Here is a 20,457-nt window from a genome sequence, read left to right as displayed (position 1 = left end):
GATCTTGTTTTTCTAGGAAACTTTTTGGTTTCTTGTCTTCTAACCGGTTTTGTAGAATCAGCAACAATCACATTGATTAACTTTAAAAACAAAGGTTGCAGGAATTTTTGATTGTGACTTCATAAAATAAAGTGAAACACGTAATGTTTATACCTTCTATTGTCCATCGTTGTACTTATAAACAACATACTCATTTTTAAGCAGTAGCAAGGTGTAAGGTGTGCTTAAAAGCTGTGCATAATAAACGACAAATAATTATTTGTATCAAACAAAGTTCACAACGATGCAAAAGCAGCAACTTTTTTAACAAAATACGACTGCCAAAGTTAAAGGGAATTTATTTTTGATTTCTTTCGAATGGAAAAACTTAAACACAGTTTTGTATTTGAACTTGAAACGAGTAATAAAAATTAAAAAATGAATTGCCATTTTACGACTAAAAAGATAAAAACTCATATAAACATTTTTTTTAAACTTCAGCATAATTTTGATTTAAAAAATACAATCTACATTTTAGATCAATCATTCAGCACATTAAAACAATAAACTAGTAGGTGTAAACTCAGAGGAAATTTGTTTTATAAACTAAAACTCAGACGTTATCAAAAACAACTTTTATGCTGTTGTAATTCTAAATTCTAATACGGTTCTTATTTTTCGATTTTATGCTTAAAAAAAGTGATACTTGCGCTCTTTTGACTTAATAGGTTACAATTTTAAACTAAAATACTGCGTTCACTGACGATTTACGTTAGTAGCAAAATCTTCAAAAAATAATTGTGCACTTGACTTAAAAGATCGAAATTTTGCGCCTCTATGCGACTTTTGTTAGTTGCAACATATATCGTGCACTTAGAAGTAGAAGTATAATGCTCTTTCGCAAATTAAATTGTGCACCTAAGCACTAAAACTGCATAGATAAAAGTATAAGTACAAATAACCGCAAACAAATTAGTTTTTTTAGCACAACATTCCCTACATCAAGCATCTCTTTAAATAAAACTCAATAAACCACTATTACACACTTTTAATAGACTATTGTAGACTTGCTTTAACAAAGTACAATTTTTCTTACTTTTATAATACTAAAACTAATAGTATAAATGCTATTTAATTCCTTAAATGCAGAAAAATACTATAATATCTGTCATACTCTAAGTTTAGTTCTTTATATTTTAGGCTACAAAGTTTTGTAAAAATTGAAAAGACTTGTAGTATTAACTTTATTAGAATTAACTAAATTGACGATAAACTTAATATTTAATACACTACTTTTAAGAAAAACTAATTTTGATTTATTAGGACTCAAGTTGTATAACCTCTAGCCCTTAATTTTATTAAAAGTGATAAATTTATAAATGCGCATGAATGGTTGCATCAGACTCTTAATTTTCTCTCAACTGTTCATAATACTATTTTTAACTTTTTCATAAATTTAGGCTCCAGGACCGTTTATTTTAATTATTTGCTTTTAGATAAGTTTATTATACAATTTCAATACAGAGTTTTAAGTAAACATCCTAATTTATTAACTTTTGTTGAATATTTTTTTGTATGTTTTTGGAAATTTAGGACTTAACATTAAAAAAAATTATTTTTAACTGCGCGTAATAGATTGTTAAAGCATGTGATTTACGACTCGATAACTGAAATGTTCATTGGTATAACTTTTCGTGCGATAACCTTTTGTCGTTTAAAAAACAGTAATAACAAAGCTTTTATGTTTAAACGAACTACTAGGTTAAAATATTAAACATATTTAATATAACTGGCTAGATACTACAAAAGCAGCTAAACTCTGTAATTTCAAAAACTAGAGTTAAAACACGCATGACTTATTCTTACAACGAAATAACTCTGTATTAAGTTAAATCTTAGTTATTTTTTGTAAAAATTCCTGATAATAATTGTAGAAGTATTTACCTAGTTTTAGTTATGTTTTGTGTTACAGACTTTATCATTCTTGTAATTAGTTTGTGAATAAACTCAACCAAGAAAGATATATTTATTTATGATAAAGTCAAGCTGAATAGAATCAACAATGCCTGTGATTAAATGCCCTCTTGAGAGTTGCACATATGAAACACCAGACGTCGATGCTTCTGTAGTTGCCTCTTTGCTTATCATTCACAACAATGTACACATTAATGCAAATTCTTCAAAACCAAAGCTTCCAAAGATGGACCGTCCTCGAATAGGGACAGACTGCAACGAAGAGGGTTGGAACATATTTGTACAAAAGTGGACTATCTTTAAAGATAGCATGGAGATGTCAGATGTGGAAAAACGCCGTCAACTGTACCAGTGCTGTGAGGAAGATTTAGGCGATGCTATTCTGAAGGGACATAAAGATGTAGTAAATTTAAGTGAGCAAGAGCTTTTAAGGATGATCAAGCAGCTTGCAGTTATTCCTGTTTCAGTTGTTGTACGACGATCAGACTTTCTTAGTGCAAGACAGGGTTTGACTGAAAACACTAGATCATTTGCTGCCCGTTTAAAGGGAAAAGTCAGTACATGCTCGTACACATGTAAATGCCCAAAGGATGGCTGTAATCAAATGATAGATTTTACAGACATAATCCTAAAAGATGTCATGGTAACAGGTTTAGCCGATGAGGATATCCGTAAAGAGGTGCTAGGATGGGAAAATCTAGATGAGAAAAATGTCAATGAGACAATCGGTTTTATTGAAGGAAAAGAGATGGCACGTGGTGCAATGTCAAAACCCGCTGTTACAGCTTCAGTTTTCTCATACAAATCCTCAAAGAAAACCGCACAAAAACCAAGTGGTAAAGTAACTTGTGACACATGTAATAAATTAACTGATAAATTTGTTTGGAGCAGTAAAAATATGAGGTATATTGAGTGTTCTGCCTGTAAAAAATGCTGGTTAAAGTCCTGTAAAAAAATTAATCAAAGTCACCAAAACTATGCTGATGAGTCAAATGCACTTCTTGTTGGTGGACTGTACACACCAAATGTGCGCAAATCCTTAAAGAAAACCACACAAAAACCAAGTGGTAAAACAACTTGTAGCATATGTAATAAATCAACTGATAAATTTGTTTGGAGCAGTAAAAATATGAGGTATATTGAGTGTCTTGCCTGCAAAAAATGCTGGATAAAGTCCCGTAAAAAAGTTTATCAAAGTCATCAAAATTATGCTGATAAGTCAAATGCACTTCTAGTTGGTGGTTTGTATGCACAAAACTTTGATGGCCTTTGCAGCCGAGGTCGTAGAAAAAATATGTTCGAGCGGAAAAACGCGAAGAAGAAAAAGGGGGTACGGGGACAGAAAAACGTACTTTTACACACTGGATCGCAACAAAATTTAAAGAAGTCATTACCTTACGTCAGAAAGAGTGTTTTGACCTACAATAACCCGCAGATCTCAAAAATTTGGCGTGACGTTTGGAATAAAAAGGAAGAATCTCTCAGTATTTGTTTTGTTAAATCTCTGGAAAATATAAGTGAGAACACAAAATCGTTGCCACCACTGAATTGCGGTGATCATGTCGTGATACTAAATCGAACAGGTAACTTTCGTAGCAAGTGGGGGAATAGTGGAGTGGTGGTGGAAGTGAAGGACTGCCATCAATGTGTTGTCAAAGTTGATGGATCAGGTCGCTAAACTGCTCAAAATCGTAAGTTTCTGAGAAGATTTACCCCTCCTGTTTGCATATCTCTAAGTAGTATCCCTTATCTGAGAAAGACAAACATACCACTGTAAAAGTTTGTCTTTTCTGTAACGTTGAGAAAAAGATGTCAAGAAAAGTTTTAACGTTCTATGTTTTTATAGAAGGAAGATTCTTTTTGTGAAGCATTGTGTAATTTTCTTCTGTACTAATGGTTTTCTTCGAAATTGATGTTGAACTGGAATGGCTCGGATTTGCTTTGATCTATATTTTCTTGACTTATATTTTCTACAGAAAAGCAAACAGACAGCCAAAGTTTACTGCGAACAACAATGTGTCCGGGATGAGTGTGTGAAATTATCGGATTATTTGCAGCGTTTCCGTGTAAGACTTTACGATGCTTTTCAAAAGCTTCGTGCCACCGATGTTTCTGATATTCATTTATTGTCAAGTTGGAATGTTCACTGTAAATTAATGTTTTATGGTCTAACTAATGAATGAGTTTAAGTCCAATGGTGACGTCCTAAAGTTTGTAGTTGACTTTGCAGCAGACTAGTCTAACAGCCATCTGTTTAAAGTGATCTTGGATGAGGACGCAGAGATTGACTTTCAAAAATTCGAACTGTTTGGAAGTTTCAAAATGATTAGATGAATGACGTGTGGTTTCGTTCTTCAAAGCTGAAAAGTTCGAATCGGTGAAGCAATTAAGTTTTTAAATGCTTGTATTCAGCAACTGTGTGAAGAAAAGTAAAGATTAAGTCTCAATTTTTTTTTGTTACAGTTTGTTTGTTTAAGTTGTAGTTTGTTTTAACAAATCATTTATTAGTGAACTAAGTTAATCGTTATTTTTGAAATTTTTTTGTCTTTTTGAGTTTTATTTCGTTGAATTTTAGACCTGAAAAATGCGTTTAAGTTGTAACAAAGTGTTTAAAAAAAAATTTTGTTTTGCTAGGTAAATTTGCCGTTTTATCTCCTTAGTAGATAAAATCTGGGGGGAGATGTAGAAGTATTTACCTAGTTTTAGTTATGTTTTGTGTTACAGACTTTATCATTCTTGTAATTAGTTTGTGAATAAACTCAACCAAGAAAGATATATTTATTTAATAATTAATTAAACGATTAACAAAAAGTACTAAATTTTATTCATTACATAAATATGAAAAGTTGTGAAACGTAAAAAGTAAAACTTAGGAATATTTATGTTTTTATACTTGGACTTAAATTTTAAAGCATTGTTGCATCATATATAGTTTCAAATGTATCAACCTACTATAGTTTGGAAAAAATATAATTAATCATTTGTTTAACTGATTACTATCAAAGTTTTACAATTAAAAGTTATATTACTGAAAAAGTTTAGTTTTGCTTATAAGTTTTTTTATCCATGCTATAGTGACGCACCGTGTCATTTTGTCGCTGTGTCAAAGTGACGTACCGTGTCATTTTGTCGCTGTGCCAAACTGACGCACCGTGTCATTTTGCCGCTGTGCCAAAGTGATCCTCCGTGCCAAAGTGACGCACCGTGTCGTTTTGTCGCTGTGCCAAAGTGACCCTCTGTGCCAAAGTGACGCACCGTGTCGTTTTGTCGCTGTGCCAAAGTGACCCTCCGTGCCAAAGTGACGCATCGTGTCATTTTGTCGCTGTGCCAAAGTGACCCTCCGTACCAAAGTGACGCACCGTGTCGTTTTGTCGCTGTGTCAAAGTGACCCTATGTGCCCAAAGTGACGAACCGTGTCATTTTGTCGCTGTGCCAAAGTGACGCACCGTGTCATTTTGTCGCCGTGCCAAAGTGACCCTCCGTGCCAAAGTGACGCACCGTGCCAAGGTGACGCACCGTGTCATTTTGTCGCTGTGCCAAATTGACGCACCATGTCATTTTGTCGCCGTGCCAAAGTGACTCTCCGTTCCAAAGTGACGCACCGTGCTAGAGTGACCCACCGTGTCATTTTGTCGCTGTGCCAAAGTGATGCACCGTGTCATTTTTTCGCCGTGCCAAAGTGACTCTCCGTGTCAAAGTGACGCACCGTGCCAAAGTGACGCACCGTGTCATTTTGTCGCTGTGTCATTCTGACACTCATCCATTTTGATAGATCTAAGGAATACTATTTCAGTCTACTTTTAATTATATTTATCAACAAAGTTACTGACAGTTATTTGTAAGCACAAGAAGGTTTATTAACAAAAGTTAAATCAAGTTTATTAATTACTGTTAAGTGTTACTAAAAAAATATTGTCTTTTAATATAGTCTGCACTTCACAGAAGTTATTTCTTAGCAACAAATTCCTTCCTGATGTTTTCAATGAAAATTTTAAATACAATTTTTTATAAGTATAAAAATAGCTTGCATATGGGAAAAGTTTAATGTGTATTGTATGTATACGTTGTATTTAAATAAATATTTGTTTAAGACAAAGATTTCTGACACATTGAAGTTTAAGCAAAATAGATAAATTTTAAATTTATCATTAGGTTTCATACTAAACAAATATGTTACAAATTAGAAAAAAACTAACCTTGAGACTGATTACATACTTTATTTAGAGCTCCATCCAATTGCAATAATTTTGCCATAAAATTGGTTGCAAGGTCCTGTGAAGAGTGACATTTGTATAAAACACATAAAAGTTTATAGTTTAGTGTTGTTTTCTTTTTAAAAAACTTTCAATTTACTCTGGTATAAGTAACATAAAGTTAGGTAAAGTAAACAAATAGCTTTCTTTAGAGTTGTTTAGCTTGTTTGGGTTATGTAAATTCTTGATATTACAAACAAAACTTAAACGAAAATAACAATTTGTATTAATATAAAGCATGTAATGTAATAGCTTCACAATTAATAAAATTTAACATATTTTAAACTTAATAACTGGTACTATGATTTGGTATATCAATCTTAAAGTTTTAAAATTTTACTAAATACTCTTCAACTAAAGTAGTAACTAACAGCTTGGTTTAGTAACTTAGTTTATAACAATATGCCTCAAAAGTTAATTAAGTTGTAAGAAAATTTGAAGTGATTTGTATATACAACCATGTTCAAAGCTTTATTCATTGATTTGTAAAGCTTATTAACTTTTAAACACAGTCTTTTTTTTTTAATGAAATGTATTTCACCATTATATGAAGTACTGTACATATCCGAAAGTTGTACAATTAAATTTATTAACCAATGTACTGTTGCTAAGTACTACATCTATTTTTTTAATTTCTAATAATTGTGTAACCACAAGCATTGTGTTTAAGACAGGGGTCGGCAAACTGCGGCCCGCGAACTACTTTTTAGCCAAAAAAATTTTTTTTTTAATTTAAAAACAAAAAGTTTTCGTATAAAAATTTACAATTAGGCTCTTGATTTAATAAATAATCTTTAATTGTGATATTTGTTAACACTATAGCTTACAAAAAAACTCAAAATAAAAAGACTATTTTAATAAGTTGACTTTACCAGTTTTGATGTATCTAAAAAGTTTTTAAAGTAAAAAAAAATTATTAGCTTTTGTAAAAAAAACACTTAATCCTTTTATTATTTATTTATTTGATTAGTTAAGTTGTAAGCATGATAACTTCCTTTACTAAACTTATTTTATTTATAATAACTTAGCTTTTCATCGGAATTACCAAGTAAAAAGTATTTTGTTTAATCTGAACAGTGTCTCATACAACATTTTATTTTACTAACATAGACAAGGGTGAAAAAAGTTTTGAACAAACTTGTTTAATTTGCTTTAAAAATAATATTTTTGACAAGAAACATCTATTAAAAAATATACATTGAAACAGACCAAATTAAAAGTATTGCAATGAAAAGTTGAAATCAAAAGCAAAAGTTTTCATAATTTTCCATTTATGCAAACAAAAGTTTCACTCATTTAGCATCTATACATTTTAAAACATTTGTGTTCAACCCTTGACTCTTTAAACCAATCTGTCCCATAAATACTTTATTCTATACTGTTCTGGTAACAAATAAATTTTTAAACTAACTTAAGAGGTTTGTTCAAAACTTTGGCCGCACCTATGATATGATAATCAAATATTCTATGAGTCACTGTTGAGTCTAAATTTAAAATAAATGCAGTTATATGTTGTTTATTAAGTGGATTTCATACACAAATATATAGTACACAAGCAGTATTTTTATTTTAATGATAGCAACTAAAAAACCAAGTTCAGAACAAACTGTCTGTTTTCATTAAACTGATTATGATTATGTTAGTTTTGTATATATTAACTTTTTTTACAATAAGACATATCATTTTAGTCATTTCATGGCTTTAACTATCATAAACAAAACTAAGCAGTTAAATATAGATATAATTGTATAATAAGGTGATATTTGTCAAAATACTATAGCTTACAAAAACACACAAAATAAAAAAGTTTAAATTTCAAACATACATGTTTCAAAAAGCTATTCTTAAGCTCTGTAACTTTTTGAAATAATTAAAAAAAAACACTTTAAGCAGTTGCAACTTGTTCTAACTTATTGTACTAAAGTTTACAGAAGTATTAAATTGCTAACAATGTAACTGTTGCAAATGTTTACAAATATAATATTTTCTTTAACATTTTTTAAAAATTTACAATATTTTCAAAATTGTGCTATATTGTGCAAAATATTCAAAATAATATTAAATGTAGTTGCTAGCTGATAATTCTGAACTGTTAAAAGGTTTGAAAAATAAAACACAACCAGTTATAATTTAATTTCATATAAATTAACAAAGACTTGAATTTCTTGTCATTTTAAGAACGTTTTTCAATATTTGAACGCAATTTTTTTTATGTAATTGGTTTGTTTTGTATCTCACAGTTTCTAGCAGCAATGTATAAGTTTAAATTATTTATTTTTACAATAAATTAAAGTTCTGTATGATTTGAATACCTCAACAAACAATAAATTTGACTTCCTTTTAAAGTATTGTTATATTGAATTTTTTTATGCTTTTTTCATATTGCTATTGATAATATCAAACATTTTTACATGCTAATTGGATATTAGTAAATAACTGTTCTTAATTAACTTTTAAGCTTTAGATAAACTAACACATTACTTAAGTAAATATAAATGATTGGTAGCTAAATTTATCATTTTGTAAGCAGCTATACAATTTTCATATATTTAAGTTTTTGTAAACTTTGAACAGTAATAAAACTTCCAAGTATTTGCTAAGTAGTTCGTTCTTTTGTATAATGATTTTGTATATCTATTTATAAAAAATAGTTTAAGGTGCATGAATAATAAAAAAAAAACTTTTATAAAAATTGTCTATTTTGTTTTTAATCAAGTTTATAAAAGTTTCAGAAACTTATTTAGTTTAAACTTTTCAGTACCACATTTAGAGAATGAAAAGTTTAATAAATGATTAAAGTTGTAAGAAAATAAACTAATATTATAAAAAACAATTATCTAACTCATGTACAAATATAAATACTAGTACGAATTACATGTGTTAAACAAAAGTTTAAACACAAATCATAATTATTTTAATTTTGTTGTATTGATATAAATTTTATAACACTAAAATGTACTGTATTTGTACATGTTAAAAGTTCAAAATTACTTGATTATGATCTAGTTTTATTATTCAAATATTTTTTAATAAAAAAGCAAAAATTTTAACTTACATTGTGTTATATTTTTCTTCCTAGCTTTAAATTCCATGTCCAAGTGGTTATGTTTCAAAATGTTTCATTTAGCTAATATTATTATTAGCAACAACAAAGCCATTACAAAAAAGCATTTCAAATTAAGTTTGGTAAACAATCTACAAAACTTGTAATCAGAGCGAAGAAAAAATAGCTCATAAAAGCAAACTTATTTAAGCTAAAATAATAAGACATATTTAAACATAACTTGAAGTTTTCAGAAAGTTTCAAAGATAACAATTAAGTAATCGTACACATTGACTTAACAAAAGCGCAAAAGATGTGTCAGAAGTGGGATTCGAACCCACGCCCACAATTGTGGACCAGAACACTCAGCACCGCACAGCGATGAAGCATTTCACTTGAGAGGCGCCTTAGACCACTCGGCCATCCTGATTTGCGATTGATTTCAAAATATAGCGAATATAAAGTAAACTTTACATATCATCTTGTTTACCTTAACATGATTGACTGTTGTTTTATACAGCATTCAAGATTAGATCATATGCATTATAATACAAACTTTTAAAGTGTAAAGTAAGTTTTTTTTTAATTTGTGAACTCAATTTATTTGTATAATTTACAAGCAGTTTTCAACATTCAAAACGTTTTATAATTTTATTCAAGTTTAAAAAAATAATTTTAACTACATAAAACCTTAAAGGAAATTTATTTAACATGTAGCACATTTCTAAGTTACTTGTTAGTCATTTTATTTTTAAAGCTTCAAAAAGTTCATTGTATATTACTGAAAATCTCTATTTAATTTTTTCCTAATACTTTGTTTAAAATTATGAAATTGTAATACTTACAGTGTTAAGTTTTATGTTATAGTTAAGTTTACATTTTTCTACAAAAATAACTTTTGCAAAATTTTATCTACTGTTTATTGTAGTAAAATAAAAAAAAGTAGTGGATAACTTTAAAATTCAGCAATCATAAGTTATTCTTTTAAAAAGGTACTTTTTTTTCAAATAAAACTTTAGAACATTTAAACTTTTCTTTAAACTTTTCAGTAATTGTTGGTATTTGTAATTTAATTATGAAAGTTATTTATAATAATAATTTTCTCCAAAGTACTTTCAACAAAAAAAAAATGTTAGCAAGTATTTTTTTAGGTAAAAATGTTTATTAAAATATTAAATTAGTTTCACTGTACTATAATCTTTTTATAAAGTTAACTAATTACAAAACTTTTACTGAGTATACAGCATGCTTATTTGCTTATAAGTAATTTTAATTAGAGACCTAAATACAAAGTTTGTATAAAGAAGAAACTTTTTTACTACTCAATACACGAAACTTTGTATTAGAAGGTGCTTGAATTGTAACGAAAAGTAATAAGATACAAAAGAGCACATATAAAAAAAAGTTCTTACGAAACCAAAATAAAAAAAAACTATTAAGAAAAGAGGTCCCGCCGAGACTTGAGCTCGGATTACTGGATTCAAAGTCCAGTGTGATAACCATTACACCACGGGACCACTTAGTTATAATTAATATAGTACGTATATAATCACATACTCATGCTAGCTAAATACCTTTACTCATGAAGCATTCAAGTATAAACTGCAGCTTGTGTTAATAACAACCCTTGTTATGAAAGCTTTGCGTACAGTAACCTCTCGTATCTTTACGCACTCGTGACGTTACGCATTCTCGTTTAGTTACGCATTTTAGAATATTAAAAAATTCAAATTATAAAAATTTTAATTTTTTTAACAATCACAAATTAGGTTTATTGTATATCTTTAATTTAAAATATGTTTTAAAATGCTAATTAACCTCGCTATATCTTTAGATTTTGTAAACTTATTTTAATAATTGATAAACATCTAATTATTCCTTAGTATATTAGATATTTTGTTAAGAATAAAAGATTAAATTTAAATTCTGAAAGAAATATGACTGTGTTAAATAATGAAAGTTTAAAACACAAATAAATAATACAGCACTTTTGCCCTATATATGAATAAACATCTAAAAAAGAAATATAATGAAACTTCCTAGTAAAAAGTAGCAGTGATACTTAATAAATATAGAGCTTACACTTAACACAAATCTCAATTGTTTTTTCAGTAAAGATATCACTAATTTTCATTTGGCGTTTTTTTTAGTTTAAGTTCTTCTTCAACACTTGATTTGCACAGCAAGCGTTGAAATTTTTCTCACGTTGCCTTCAATTCTTCGTAATGCTCACCAGCACCAGTTACAGATTTGGGAGAACACAACTGCGCGTTAAGACTGATGGTCTTCATTAACATTGGTTTAAAACCTTCGAATTCAAGTTCTTTTTTATTGCTCTGAAAAATATTCTTCATCAGTTTTAAAATGATCCTTTGAAGTTCCAGGCATGTTTGTGGAATCAACTTCACTGTTTGCCGCTTTAATTTCCTTTAAAATACTTTCTGAGTATTTTTCAGTTGTTTGTCAAACTAAAAAAAAGTTGTAGTAACGTAAACATTTTTTATATACTTTTGTTCCAAAGAAGAAATCCATTACAGCACCAAATGCAAGTTTTTTAAAAGGCTCTAGCAACAAATTCTAATACAGACTCCACACCATTTCTTAATTGTAAACAAATGCATAAGTATAAATTGAATTCGCTAAAGTAGAATAGAATATAAAAGTTAAGTATCAAATAAGTCACTTATAAATAAAGATAAAATCTACTTATTAGTAAAGTTTTTCTACAAGTATTATTATTTTATATAACTTGAAATCCTTTTTTTGTTGTATGTATAGTTTTATCTTTTGTTTTCATATTTATAAATAAAGTAAACAAATTGTTAAAAGTGATAAAGTCTCGAGTCTGCTTTTAACTAGAAGTAATATCAAAAAACAGCCATTACAGTAAATATATTTGGTACCTCTCATATCTTTACGATCTCTCGTATCTTTACGCACTATTTCACAATGTGCGTAAATAAGCGAGAGGTTACTGTACATACAAAAGTAAACTATATGTATTTAAGTAAACATACTTTTGTATAACAATACTTTTTAAGTTATCTTTTGTAACTTTATTTTTTGTTTCTTAATTGTATATGTGAAAAAAAATCAAAGAAAGTGATAACTTTAATGTTTAAAAAAACTGATAAAATATTTAAAAATACGATAGTATTTCATTATAATTACAAAAAAAAACTTAATTAAATACAAATTTTATTGTGGTTTTCTTTTTACTAACTTAAACTATAGTCTTAAAAGTAAAAATTAAAATAACTTCCAACTAATTTATTAACACTTATTTTCATATAATTCTTAAATTTTAAGAAACATGACGTTTTAATCAAATACAATATTTTATAAAACAATTATATTAACAAAAATAGAAAATAAAAAACAAAAGAATCTAAAGTTTGTGGTAAACGTCGGTCAATAAATTTAATTTGAGGTAACCTTTGTAGAAATATATTTTTTCTTTTTTATTTTTCTAAATAAACTAAAGTCATAAAATAAGAAGAAGAAAAAATTATGACTTAACTTAATCACTCTTAATTATTGTCATTTATTTATATAATTTAAGAAAATCATTTAAAAGTTATACTAATTTGATTTGACTTTACTAAAGCAGAAAAACTAAAACAGAAAAAAGTTTACATTGTAACTATTTTAAAAATAAATATTAGTATTTTCAACAATCGACTTATAAAAGTTAAAATAAAAAACTTGAAATAAAAACTTGTTACACCAAAAATTTGTTTTTTTTTATTTGTTAAAACTTATTAATCAAAAAAACGTATAAACCAAATTTTATGTCCATGGTTAACTAGTAATGATATATCACTTCGAAAACGAAAGTATACATTAAGCGTTGCTTAGCTTGTTAGTATATATACTATTATTTTAAAATTTCACATAGGCCTGGCTAGCTCAGTCGGTAGAGCGTTGGACTTTTAATCCAACGGTCAGGGGTTCAAGTCCCCTGTCAGGCTCCTTATGTTTTTCAATTAGTGTAATACAAACACTGTATTATAGTGTATACATAGTGAAAAAATATCTTTTAACTACATATATAGTAAAAAAAACGTCTGAGAACAGCACTAATTACTAAGTAATTGCATTTATAGTTAATTTCAAAGTGTAGAGTACATAATTACATTTTATTAGTAAGTTTAAATATAATTAAAGTTGTGCTTTATAAAAAGTTTAATAAGTTTGTATTGTTTTACTTCATCTCAAACTACTGTAAGCTATCAACTTTGAATTACTTTAAATTGACTATTGTTTATGTTGAAAAATATATACAAATAACTGCTTAAAATGCACTTTCTTCTTGTTCTTTTTAGCTGATTTAACTAAATAAAATTTGAATAAAAATTTACTTCTTTGTTTATTAAGTTAAAGATAAGAAGTATTTTTCGGCCTGGTGCTTAACCTAACAAAATTTATTTTTCTGTGCTGTCCTTAATGCATAAGTCTAATTATGCTTACAACCTTTTATCAAATTACTTATATGAGTAGTGAAGAGCTGTAGTAACTCTTTTATTAAGATTGTTTTTAAAGATTTAGTTAAATGTGGGCTTAAAGTTTCTATTTTTTTCAAATTATTAAATTATGTGCATCTAATAATAACTATTCCAAAAAAACTTTTAAATGAAAGTTTACTGTACGATTAAAATATTTTTGCACATATATCGTTTGTTTTCATACAGTTCTAAACAACAACATTTTGGTCAATATTTTAAAAAATAATCATGCCTAATACAATGCTAGCAAAATTTACAACCTTTTTTTGCAAACTTTAAAAAAACCAACTGCAAGCAAACTACATTTTGTTTTATTAAACTGATAAGTTTAGAATAAAATCGTTTAATTTAAACTAGAAAACAATTAAAACACTATTACAAATGTACTTATTTCCACAAAACTTTATTAACTTCTTTTTTAACTATAATGCTATTTTAATTTGCAAACTTAAGGTTTTCATATTACTAATTAAGAATTTTTACTACAACGAGAAAATTAATAAAACATATAAACTTGTTTTAACATGTACTAACTTTTATTTTGATTAAAGCTTATATAGAACCAGTTTTTTCTTACAACTTTGAAATAATAACTTTTAACAATAATCTAGTTGTGAATTTAAATTAACAGCAAAAACTTAACTTTAGTAAAGCAAAAAATATTACGAACTAGTTAATGACAACTTAAATTTGGTAAAAAGCGTCGTCGGCAGGATTCGAACCTGCGCGGGCAGAGCCCAATTGATTTCTAGTCAATCGCCTTAACCACTCGGCCACACCGACTTGCGTGTGTAATCACGTTTATGTGTTTATAAACTTATTGGCTTGATGCCGCGAGTAAATTTACTCGTGTCTAACCTTAGCAATTTCTCTTAACGCTTGTAAGACAGTTGATAACAATGGATAAGTATATACTCCTTAATTGCAAGTGATCGACACAAGCGTCGATGGTGTAACGGTTAGCATTGGTGCCTTCCAAGCACTAGTTCCGGGTTCGACTCCCGGTCGACGCACTTTTTTACTCAGGGTTTTCAAACAGCATTAAACAAACCATAAGTTTTTTTAATTTGAAGTTTAACCTTTATATCTTCTTTTAAGTTTATATCATTTCACAAGTATTATTACTTACCGTCTCAGAAGAGAGAAACATTGCTTTGTAATAAACTTCTGATTGTTGAAATTTGTAAGCAGCAAGTATTGTAATTTTTTCTTTACTTGAAAGAAAATTGAAATTTTATTTTCTGCTAGAATAACATCCGTCCCGACCTTTATATTTTGTAAAGATAAACGTTTTCACGGTAAAGTTAATAACTTACGTCATGTTTTTACCTAAACTTAAAACTTTAACAACCAACTTTAAACCGAAGAACATATAGTGTAAGTCTAAAAGTTTGGTTTAGCGGACCAAGTTTGTATCTTTGCAGTCACTCGAGTGTCGGATTTTGGCGGTCTTGTAACTTTCACTCTTCGGATCGGATCCAACCCGCAGGCCATAAGTTGCCCACCCATGTGTTAGATGACTAACTATTATTATGTGGAAACAAACTTTGATAGCTAGCTAACTTTCAAACTAGGTTATTCCTACAGTGTGATTAAAACTACCTGAATTATAAAGTCATAGAATAGATATAAGTGTGTATATGTGCAACATAATAGGTACTGACAAGTGTCTTACTGCCAATAAGCATATAAGGTTAAAGCAGGTATAAGGTTTAAGTAAGTATAAGGTTGAAGTAAGTACAAGTTTAAAGTAATTGTAAGGCTTAAGTGAGTACAAGGTTAAAGTAAATATATGGTTAAAGTAACAGTATAAGTTAAAGTAACAGTATAAGCTTAAAGTAAGTATAAGGTTAAAGTGATAGTATAATGTTTAAGTAAGTATAGGTTTAAGTAATAGTATAAGGGTAAAGAAACAATATAAGATTAAAGTAATAGTATAAGCTTAAAGTAAGCATAAGGTTAAAGTAAGTATAAGGTTAAAGTAATAGTATAAGGTTAAAGTATTGTCTCACGGCATACGAAAGTCCAGGCTTCTGCTCTGCAGACTTTCGCCGATGTTTTTATTGAAGGTAAAAGTAAGTGTAAGGTTAAAGTAATTATAAGGTTAAATTAATAGTAAAAAGTTAAACTAATAGTATTATGTGGTCGTTCCGGGCGACTTCCTTTCAAAAAATAAAATTTTGCACAAAGAAAGAAAAAAACATATAACCAACCTTGTATACAACTTAGTTGTGAGTAAATTTGAATACTCATTTCGGTATACTATCAAAATCCACCCGCGTTCAAAATCCACCCGATCAAAATCCACCCGCATTCAAAATCCACCCGATCAAAATCCACCCGGTTCAAAATCCACCCGATCAAAATCCACCCGGGTCAAAATCCACCCGATCAAAATCCACCCGAGTCAAAATCTACCCGATCAAAATCAACCCGAGTCAAAATCCACCCGATCAAAATCAACCCGGTTCAAAATCCATCCGATCAAAATCCACCCGATCAAAATCCACCCGAGTTAAAATCCACCCGATTAAAATCCACCCGGTTCAAAATCAACCCGATCAAAATCAACCCGACTCTAAATCTACCCGTTTCAAAATCCACCCGATCAAAATCCACCCGATCAAAATCCACCCGGTTCAAAATCCACCCGATCAAAATCCACCCGGTTCAAAATCCACCCGATCAAAATCAACCCAACTCTAAATCCACCCGTTTCAAAATCCACCCGATCAAAATCCACCCGGTTTAAAATCCACCCGATCAAAATCAACCCGAGTCAAAATCCACCCGATCAAAATCCACCCGAGTCAAAATCCACCCGATCAAAATTCATCCGAGTTAAAATCAACCCGAGTCAAAATCCTACCAACACAAAATCAACCAAAGTCAAAATCCAACCGAATCGAAACAAGCACCTTGTTTATTTATTTCTTTTTAAATCAAGTATCATTTAAACAAATCTCACCACTCTAAAGTACCAATCTTAAACAAGTTTTATTTAAAAAACACTTATAAAATCTTGTATTTTTGTCCCTTATAAATTGACTTAAGAATATAAAAACTGTACTACAGATTGAACTTATTTTGTGAGGTTTTTTGAGTTGTTATTTGGTATTTTTGCTTATTATAAGGAATTTTTGACAAAAATATTTTTGTTTTTTTGATTACTGAATATAATTTTGAATAGCTACAGCCGGCAAGCAGCTTTTAAAGGTACTGTTGTTTTGATATAAGTATAACTATAAGAGCTAATAAAAGTTTAACAACGTCAGGATAAATAAATTAAAGTTTTACTATACAAATATGACTATGTTAAAACTTTTAGAAAACTAAAGCAGTGCTTCTAAACCTTTTTCTAGTGGCGGAACCCTTTTCTAAAGTTCAACTTTTCCGCGGAACCCCTAATTTTAATTTTACATAAAATGTTTAACTAAATATATGTTCTTTTTTAAATTTCGAAAGGTTTCGCGGAACCTTTGAGAGGCGTCGCGGAACCCTAGGGTTCCGCGTAACCCCATTTCAGAAGCACTGAACTAAAGGATGTGCCAGAAAAAATAATCTTGTATTATCTCAATCACAATTACACGACAATCAATTATAATTTACTGTTTCTAGGTATAAAATTTAATAATTTAGAACTTTTAAGTAATTTTTAAACAAATACGTCACACGATATAATTTTTATAAAAACTGAGTATTACAAGTGAAAGCTACCATTTATACTACAAATTAATCCATTTAATTTAGGGGTCAGCAAACTGCGGCCCTCGAAGTGTAAATATGTGGCCCTCGAGCATGTAAATTTGGTCAACTAAACAAAACAAAATTTAAATTGAAATTTTCAAAAAAGAAATTATAATAGTTTGTTTTTAAGTTTCTGAATATCATTTAAAAATCATTTATTATGCTTAAGCCTTAGATGTGAAAAAAGACAGATAGTAAATCTAGAAGTTTTTCTTTAAAGTTTAGACTTTACTTTTCCTTTTAAACAACAAAAGCTTACGTACTTGGATAAATTACTTATATAATATTGCAAAGTTTTTTTAATTGGCAATTTTACATGTTTTTAACTTTTAAAAACACGGTGACTGGGTTGAAGTAACTGTTGTACTTTTTTTGTTTCAAAAAGTTGCAACCCGAAAAACTTTAGATAGATTATTAAGGTATTTAAAGGTTTTAAAAGAAAAACTTACACTGTTTAAAATGAAAGTATTAATATTTGTTTATATTTTAACTAGTTTAACAAAATCACTAAAATTTTAAATACGTGATATGCTGTGCATTAAATAAAAAAAGATTTTTTTTAACTACTAAAAAGAAAATACAAATAAAATAATAGAAATTGATTATAAAAAGTGTACATAATGATCTACACCTGTTTTTAATGATCTACACCTTGTAAATAATGATAGAAATAATAATATGACACAAATTTTTAAAAAAAATAGTTTTCGACTTTAGAAAAAAATATACATTTTAAATATGCCAGGCCTGATCCCTTTAAGTAGATAAACGTGACTAAAACAGATTAAAAACAAAAATTGAATAAAACAACGGCTCGCGGAAAAAATTGAAACATGAAATTTGGCCCGAGATAAACAATTGTCTGCCGACTCTGATTAAATCCAACTGCATCTTCGTTACTTTTAATTACAAAAAAGTAAAAGGCAAACGTTTAAAATTCATTTAGTTTGTGTTTTTTTTAATATAATTTTTTTATGTGAAAGGTCTTAACAAGATATTTATCTATAAAAGTTCTCTTTGTTAAGAAAAGGTCACTAATTTACTTTAGATAGTTACCTTTACTGTATTGCCATTTAAAGATTTTTCAATATTAACTTTAAATTAAATATTTATTAATTTTCGGTTTTATTTGTTAGACAAAATTTTCACGCTTTTAAAGTTAATTTGTCTACTAAACAATTTGTTATAACAATAGTTGTCTTTACCGTTTAAATTCGTTATAACCAATATAAAATTTTGTTTAATTTTAATATTGTTTCATTTTTAATTAAATTACTTAAAATTTCTTAAGTTTTAACAAATGGACTTTTTTTATATGAAGATTATATTTAAAAAAAATAGTGGTAAATAATAACATTTCCATTTCTATGAATTAAAAAATATCAATTAACAATATAATATTGAACAGTAAATAATAATTTATCTTACTTAATTACAATTTCTATGCAACTTTATATTTATAAAAAAACATAAAACGTTTACAACTAATTAATTAAAAACATGCAGTTATAGCTTTTAACTTAAATTGTCGGAAATTAATTCAAGAAAATTTATCGCATGTAAATTAAAAGTTTTAGATTAGAAAATTTTAAATTTAAAATTTAAACGTTAACCAAAAGAGATTAAATTTTATAAAACCACTCAATTAATCACTTTCAAAACTGGCCTTAACCTATTAATAAAATTAATAATACGATTGTTTAAGTTGATACAGTCTGGTACAAAAATTCATAAAAATAACTTATACTTGAATTTAAACTCTCTTGTCTGAAATACATACTTTTTTTAATGAACCTATGTAAAAATAGAACATTTTAATAATAAATTAAAAATGTTATAAGTTTTTTTTTTCGTAATATTTGTTATAAATATAGTGTCATTTCTAAAAAACTCAACTTATTTGTTTACTACTACAATTCTAAAGTATATAATTTCCCTAGCTCAAGTCTAACTACTAACTTTTTTAGTTGCAATTTACAAGCTATTTGAGCAAACTCAATGAATTGTAGAGTCGATATTTGTTTTATGTAAAGGACTTTAGAATTCATAGAAAAATCTTTAGCTTTTTAATTTGTACTATTAGTTAAAAACTAGCAAATTAAGTTGTTATCTAATTAAAAATAACTTATAACTTTAGTTACTTTAGACAAAACAATTTTTAGTTTTTTCAAAAATAGATGGTTTATAAAAAAAACATTTAATAAAATAAAATTCAATTAACTTAAACACTTTGTAAAAACGATAATAGCAGCTAAAATTATTGTATAAATTAAAAAAAATAACTAAAAAATATTTGTAAAAAAAATTACATAGAAAACAATAAAATTGTTTTAAAACAGTTATTGATTTCTTACATATTCCTCATTTATATTTTTAGTAAATTAATTTTCGTATTTTTATATTAAAATTTATGTTCTGTTTTTAAAAATTGCTAATAAAAGAAACGTCAATAAATTGTTTACTAAACGACAAATAAAAGCGCTCAAAATATTTGGTCCTAAGTCCTCTTGCACGAACATACCTTAAAGTTATCGAGTCGCACACCAAAAATATCTTTTAACGTCTTTTCCACGTCGAAAACAATAATGTTTAAAATATAATTAATAGGTGATAGTTTTTCCAAATTTAACAAAGGATTTTTATTTTATTATCACGTAGCAATTTTATATTATTCTTTATCTATATTTTATTTTTTATAAACACTGTTAGTTGAAATTTTTTATATAATAAAATATTGTATGTAATACTATTTTGAAATTTAAGTAAAGCACAAAACACAAAACTATTTACATCAAAAAAAAAAGCTCAAAAAATTTAGATTAATATTTTAATTTTCTTTTTGTAACATTTAATTAACATTTTCCATAAATTTACATTATTTGGTATTTGATTTTTGTAATTTTCTTTAGCTTAATAAATGTTATTAAAGATTCTTCTAATTTATAAACTTCTATAG

The 20,457-nt window shown here is 27.8% G+C and overlaps 4 non-coding genes across 4 annotated transcripts; 2 read left to right on the top strand and 2 right to left on the bottom strand.

Moving 5' to 3' along the window:
- Positions 1-10,694: 10,694 nt before the first annotated feature.
- Positions 10,695-10,766, bottom strand: Trnaq-uug (transfer RNA glutamine (anticodon UUG)). Its single transcript has one exon. It is a non-coding gene; the product is annotated as a tRNA-Gln (tRNA).
- A 2,381-nt stretch (positions 10,767-13,147) lies between these two features.
- Positions 13,148-13,220, top strand: Trnak-uuu (transfer RNA lysine (anticodon UUU)). Its single transcript has one exon. It is a non-coding gene; the product is annotated as a tRNA-Lys (tRNA).
- Positions 13,221-14,455: 1,235 nt separating this feature from the next.
- Positions 14,456-14,537, bottom strand: Trnas-aga (transfer RNA serine (anticodon AGA)). Its single transcript has one exon. It is a non-coding gene; the product is annotated as a tRNA-Ser (tRNA).
- Positions 14,538-14,695: 158 nt separating this feature from the next.
- Positions 14,696-14,767, top strand: Trnag-ucc (transfer RNA glycine (anticodon UCC)). Its single transcript has one exon. It is a non-coding gene; the product is annotated as a tRNA-Gly (tRNA).
- The last annotated feature ends 5,690 nt before the right edge of the window (positions 14,768-20,457 follow it).

The sequence above is a fragment of the Thalia democratica genome, chromosome 6 (assembly GCF_965202585.1).
Source record: "Thalia democratica chromosome 6, ktThaDemo2.hap1.1, whole genome shotgun sequence".
Classification (NCBI taxonomy): domain Eukaryota; kingdom Metazoa; phylum Chordata; class Thaliacea; order Salpida; family Salpidae; genus Thalia; species Thalia democratica.
Note: the sequence above shows the minus strand (reverse complement) of the source record. Positions and strands in the feature narration are given on the sequence as shown.